Source organism: Microtus ochrogaster, unplaced genomic scaffold (genome assembly GCF_000317375.1).
Source record: "Microtus ochrogaster isolate Prairie Vole_2 unplaced genomic scaffold, MicOch1.0 UNK31, whole genome shotgun sequence".
NCBI classification, from domain to species: domain Eukaryota; kingdom Metazoa; phylum Chordata; class Mammalia; order Rodentia; family Cricetidae; genus Microtus; species Microtus ochrogaster.
Window position 1 is genome coordinate 2,410,249 of NW_004949129.1, and position 6,597 is coordinate 2,416,845.

The following is a 6,597-nucleotide window of genomic DNA, read 5'->3' on the forward strand; positions in this document are numbered from 1 at the left end:
TCTGCACCCATGTGTGAGTGTAAGTTGGAGGCCTCTGCACCCACGTGTGAGTTCTGCACCCACGTGTGAGTGTGAGTTGGAGGCCTCTGCACCCACGTGTGAGTTCTGCACCCATGTGTGAGTGTGAGTTGGAGGCCTCTGTGCCCACGTGTGAGTGTGAGTTGGAGGCCTCTGTGCCCACGTGTGAGTGTGAGTTGGAAGCGCTCTGCACCCGGGGCTGAGGAATTCTGCATCCTGTGTTCACATGCCTGCAGACTGCCACTGCGGGTGGCTTGTGTCTGGGTGGAGTGTGAGAGAGTGTGCGGTGGGAAGGGAAGGGTGGAGGCTTGGGGTGCAGAAAGGCTACAGAATGAGAAGTAGCAACAGGAGGATGCACGTTGCAGCATCTTTATTTCCTGTCTTGAAGAACTTCCAGAAACTTCTAAGCATCAGGCGGAGCTGATGGTGGGAAGTGGCTGCGTGTGCCTTTGGGCCCAGCCGAGTATAAAGCTGAGGTGAGAGAATCAGCAGAGCCCTGGAGTTCAGGGCCAACCTGGGCCACTTAGGCCAGAAATCATCCTAGAAGCATAGAGGAATGAACACAGAAGACCCGCTGACTCCTACAGTCCCCAACCTTTTCCCCAGCAGGCTGCCTCTAGGCTATTGTTTTCCAATTAGTCTGCTTCCTAATTCCCTAATGAGCGAGCTTTTTGTGTCTGTTTGGTTTTGAGACAGGTTTCACCCTGCAGCTTTGATAGGCCTTGAGCTCACTCTGCAGACCAGGCTGGCCTCGAACTCACAGAGATCCACCTGCCTCTGCCTCCAGAGTGCTGGGATTAAAGGTGCTCGCCGCTGCCACCCGGCTCCGGAAGCTTTCTTACTTGCTGTCCTTTGGCTGCAAATGTAATTTTCAGTGTGGCCAAAGTTGTCATCAAGGGAGCTGGGCTGTGACCCAGTTGATTGAGTACTCACTTAGCATTCGTTAAGCCCTGGGTTCAATCCCCAAAACTGCATAAACTGGGTGTGGTGGAGCGTGCTTGCAATCCTAGCACGCTAGAGGTGGAAGTAGAAGGGTCAGAAGGTCAAGGTCATCCTCGACCCTGTAGTAAGCCCAGGCTACTTAGACCCTGTCTTCAAAGTAAACAAATACATAGATATAAAAATTTGCCTCAACTTAGCAGACTGCTTACCTGCTCCACGGTTGCAACCCTACACTTCCTCCTTTGTCTCTTAATCATTGGAGGATCTCTGTGAGTTAGAGACCAGCCTGGTCTACAGAGCAAGTTCCGGGGCAGCCAGGGCTGTCACACGGAGAAACCCTGTCTTGAAAAACCTAATAAATAAATTAATTATTTTTCCCCCTTTCAAAGCTTGAGGGCATCTGACCATTTTCTTCTAATGTCACTGAGAAGGGATATGTTGTAACCACAGAGCATGGCTGCTCGCAACTATAATCCCAGCACTTGGGAGGCTGAGGCAGGAAGATAACTAAGAAATCAAGACCAGCCCGGGGTACCCACTGAGACCCCCATTTCAGCACACATCCACCCCTGTCTCCACCTGGAAGAGATCTGGTATAACATACAGGCTCACGCCTGTAATCCTAGGATTTAGGCTGAGGCGGGATTGCTGAGAGTGTGAGGCCAGTCCAGCCTACAGAGCAAGTCCCGTCTCAGAAACGAAAACTGAGGTTAATGTCTCTCTTATCCCTGACCTGGTCATACACTTCTGAAGGCTTTTGGAGTGGTCACTGTCACTACTGCGTTCTGTCTGGGTTGGCCTGGGATTGTGATATAGGACGGGCTAGCCTTCAACCGGAGCCACCACACTGTGTGGGGTGCCCACCAGAGAAGACTGACAGGAACGGGTTTAAGCCCATAGAAAGTCTTCATTAACCAGCCAGCAACCACACTCGATGCTTGGGATCCCAGTGTAGCACCGAGCCTTTCTCAGGGTGAGCTTTTAAGCATGGAAACGTACTCTGGGTTGACATCCTTCTGTTAACAAGAGCAGTTAGCCAGAAACAGAACCACAGAAGCCAGAAGCCAAGGTCAGTACATTTAGAGACTTTCCCAGAACTATGGACGTTGATGGATTAGGCCTTTGTTTTTGTTTTGACGGGTGGTACTATTTATGTGTTGAGTTTCGTGGCCTGAATGTTACTTCCATCATGGAGTCAGTTGTGCTAAGGTCTTGGGTCTTATTACACACACCTAGCCATGTTTTAAATTTCTAATGCCTTTTTATTAAATATATATTAAATAAATATTAAATACATAAGTCCTCGTTCTTGTTCCTGCGTCAAGGATAAAGCATCTTTTCTCTCTAAAGGTATTTCATAAGCTTTGAGGGTTTGTTGTTGTTGGTATCCCTGCGTCATTTCTGACTCTGCTTTGCTTTTACCTCAGTCTCTGAAATACTTTGGTATCATGACTGATTCTGTCATTATTTAACATTTTAAAATTTCATTCATCAAAATATCACCAGCATTTGGCACTAACTAATGTTGATTTTTTTTTTTGTTTGTTTTGTTTTTCAACACAGGGTTTCTCTGTGTAGCCCTGACTATCCTGGAACTGCTCTGTAGACCAGGCTGGCCTTGGACTCACAGAGATCCGCCTGCCTCTGCCTCCCAAGTGCTGGGATTAAAGGCGTGTGCCACCACTGCCTGGCTCGAACGCTGATTTTTAAAATTCCATATTAAGATGTTCTTCTCAACAACTCCTGAACTTTTTGGTTCCCTTATCACTGTGCCTGAAGTAAATGGCTCGCTCAACAGGCCCTCATCCCAGCCCCGAGGTGGATTCTCCAAGCCTGCTTCTTCTTCCCATTCTGTCTTGCTTTCTGAAACACTCAGAACTGAGGAGTAGGGGAGGTGTGGAAGAATGGTAGTGTGCTTAAAAGAAATCCCACACTAGCGCAGAATTGAGACATAGACGGTTGTTTATTTAGGGGTAGACTCACAAATCAGAATCCTTTGCTTGAACGGAGACCAGAAACCGAATCCCGCAACCAGAACAGAGAGGCCAGACACATGCTCTACATCAGCATATATAGTATAAGAGGTCACGCCCAGGGGACATAACCTCTGGCTGTAAGACTTCCTACAGCAGTAGAGTGGACAGTCAGACCATGAGATGTCCCTAAGGACGGGACTCCCATTAGCTTACCCCATTCTTCGCTGCTTTCTCGGACTCTGGATTAAATAACTAACACCTGCTCAGGGGCCGGATGTGGTGGTCAGAGGGCCTGAGTCCCAGTCTGCACATCACAGGAAGTAAGCAAGAGACAAAGACTTCTGGAAGCAATTATCTGTGGGTGTGTGGAAGGAGCAGCGGCATTCAGTGAGCCCCGGGGATTCAGTAACACCAGGGCTTAAAAACAAAGTCACATTCCTCGGCTCCACTCCGGGAAGGTTAGTTCAGTAGCACTGAAGCCTGGGATTCCTCTCAGTACCCCACAAGGGGCTGGAGAGAACATCAGGGCGCCGGCTGCTCTTCCAGGGGACCTGGGTACTGTCACAAGTATCCACAAAGCAGTTCACAACCGTCTGTAATTCCATTTTCCAGGGATCTGATGCTGCTCTGGCTTCCGTAGGCACCAGACACACATGTGGTACACAGACATACGTGCAGGCAAAGTACCTGTACGCATAAATAAGATGAAATAATTTCAAAAACTAAAAGCCTGCACTTGGGGTAGGGGCATAGCTCAATGGGGGAGCATTTGCCCAGCATGTGTGTGAGACCCTGGGTTCCATTATCGCTCCCATGAAAAAGGAGATAAGTAACAAATCTCTGCATGTGGTTGTCTGGGTATGAGAGCTTCTGGGATCTAAGATGTCCAGGTGATTTTGAGTTTGTTTGTTTTTTTTAAAATTTATTATGTATGCAATATTCTGTCTGTGTGTATGCCTGCAGGCCAGAAGAGGGCACCAGACCCCGTTACAGATGGTTGTGAGCCACCATGAGGTTGCTGGGAATTGAACTCAGAACCGTTGGAAGAGCAGGCAATGCTCTTAACCTCTGAGCCATCTCTCCACCCCCAATTTTGAAGTTTTTAAATGAGATTTGTTTTTCATTTATTTTGTATTTATGTGTATGTGAGTGTGTCTCTGAGAGTCTATGGCATAAGTGTGCAGGTGTCCTCAGAGGCCAGAACAGGGTGTCAGATCCCCCGAAGCTGCAATTACAGGTAGTTATGAGTCAGTGAATGTGGGTGCTGGGAACCCCACTCAGGTCTGGAGGAATTCATATGCATTTCACCGCAGAGCCATCTCCGCAGTCTCTCCAGCCAGCTTTATAATGGTGAGGCATGCTGGGATAGGGAGATCACAGAGTCAAGGCCTGAGAGGGGTACAGGGTGATTTCAAGGCTAGCCTGGGCAACTTAGTCTCAAAACTGGACCGGTGTGGTGGTACAGGTCTGAATCCCAGCACTCAGAAGGCAGAGGCAGGAGGATCTCTATGAATTCGAGGCTAGCCTGAGTTTCATGGCCACCATGGCTGGGTAGAGAGACCCTATCTCAAAAAATAAAATAAAATGGTTAAAAAAGAGTTAGGTATATTATTCAGTGGCATGGGAGACCCAAAGTTGAATACTTAATACTAAAAACAAAAAATGAGGTGTGATAGTTCACACATGTAATCCCAGCACTCAGAAGGCTGAGGCAGGAGGATTACTACTAGTTCAAAGACAGTCTGGACTACATAGTAAATTCTAGAACAAAAAGTGAGATCTTGTCTCAAACTTCCTGAAAGAAATAGCTAACAGTGGCCAGGGTGGTAGCCAGGAAAATGTGGCACGTTGGAAATACTTGAGCACGTGACTACTACCGTCTGGAGGCTTCATGACCCCTCTCACAACCACTCACCAAGAGGTCACACTGCAGCTAGGCATGGTGGTACATGCATTTTTTTGTTTTTGTTTTGTTTTTGGAGACAAGGTTTCTCTGTAGCTTTGGAGCCTGTCCTGGAACTAGCTCTTGTAGACCAGGTTGGCCTTGAACTCAGAGATCCTCGTGCCTTTGCCTCCCGAGTGCTGGGATTAAAGACATGCGACACCACCGCCCAGCTGGCATATGCCTTTTGTCTCAGCACTATGGAGGCAGAAGCAGGCAGATGTCTGAGTTTGAGGCCAGCCTGGTCTACAGACTGAGTTCCAGGGCAGCCAGAGATACACAAAGAACTCTGTCTCAAAAAAACAAACAAATGAATCAATTTTTTTAAAAAGAGGCCACACTGCAGAACAAGGCCATCTGAGAGACGATTCCTCTGTGGGGTTGTCCCCTGCTCTGTCTAAGAAGTGGGAGGTGAAGGCTTAGGATGAAATCTCTCTGAAATATGTTTCAGATGCTACATCAGGAAGGAGTCAGCGCATCCTTAGTGGGCCGGAGTGGGACCTGTCCCACGCTAGGTGCAGCTGCCTGGACAAATATAAACCCTAGGGCTCAAGGCTCCAGTGAATCAGTGGCTCAGCTGCCAGCCCTGTGGGCCCTCTGTGGGCTGGGCTGAGTCAGGCACAGGGGGCCTCTGCCAAGGATGGAGGCGGGAAAGCAGCTGCACTAAAAGAAACCCATGACAGCCGGGGACCAGAGCCAGGGCTCTGGGGATCTTGCAGGCTGTCTTCTGGCTTGCATCCCTTTCTGTGGCCCTCTAGAACCCAGAGAAGCCTAGGAGATTATAGCCTGGACAGTGAAGAGGCTTGAGTCCTGGTCCCTGGAGGCTTGGGGGGAGAATCTTAGGTTGCTTCTGGGTGCAGAGAACGCTCTCGATATGGCTGTTTTCTGGCAGCTGTGGTGCTGAGATGAACCAGAAGGAACGGTCTTATTTTTGCCTCGTGTTGCTTGGCACCCGCACTGCAGTACCTGTGTCCCTTTGTATTGCTTGTCTCCTCCCTTCTTAGAGCCAGGCTGTTTTGTGATCCTTGCCTGCCTGCAGCAGGTACTCCTCCTCCTCTGAGGGAGCAAAGGAAGGAGGGGCTCCCCATCCCTCGTGGTCCCCAGTGGTGTTAGAGAGGAGAACCCATCCCGGGTGGACTCAGGTAGCCCCGAAGGACCTCTGCTCCATTTACCTGGTGCCAGGGTCTCTAGGGAGTCTGTGTCTATTTCTCACCTGTTTCTGCCCTAAGCAGCGTTCACCCAGGGCTGCCGATTGCCCACCTACGAGACAAGATCTCTCACTAAACCCAAAGCTTCTTGTTGGGCTAGGCTAGCAGGACCCACCTATCTCCGCTCTTCAGCTCTGATTACCAGGGCATGGCCCTGCCCTGCTTGTATGTGGTTGCTGGGGATTTGAACTCAGGTCTTCTTGCTTTCATAGCAAGCTCTCCTCCCCGCAGGATGTCTGCTTGCTTGCTTAGTCAGAATCCCATCCTGTAGTCAACACAGGAGCTTACTATAGCCTGTAGTCAAGCATGCTGTCCTCCTGCATCAGACTCCTGCGTACTGGGATTACAGATATGCTGACTCCCAACTCACAATGCTGTTTTGACGTCAGTTTCCCCAGTGACTAATGATGCTGAAAGTTTTCCTGTGTTTTGATTGGCTATTTGTGTATCTTCCTTGGAGAAGAGTCTACTACCGACTTTTCTGGTTTTTTTTTTTTTTTGGTTTTTTTTT

At 49.0% G+C, this 6,597-nt stretch overlaps 1 protein-coding gene across 1 annotated transcript in view; it reads left to right on the forward strand.

Annotated features, from left to right (window-relative positions):
• The window catches only part of Plxdc1 (plexin domain containing 1), a 55,651-nt gene that overhangs the window by 8,380 nt on the left and 40,674 nt on the right, over positions 1-6,597 (forward strand). The window lies entirely within an intron of this gene.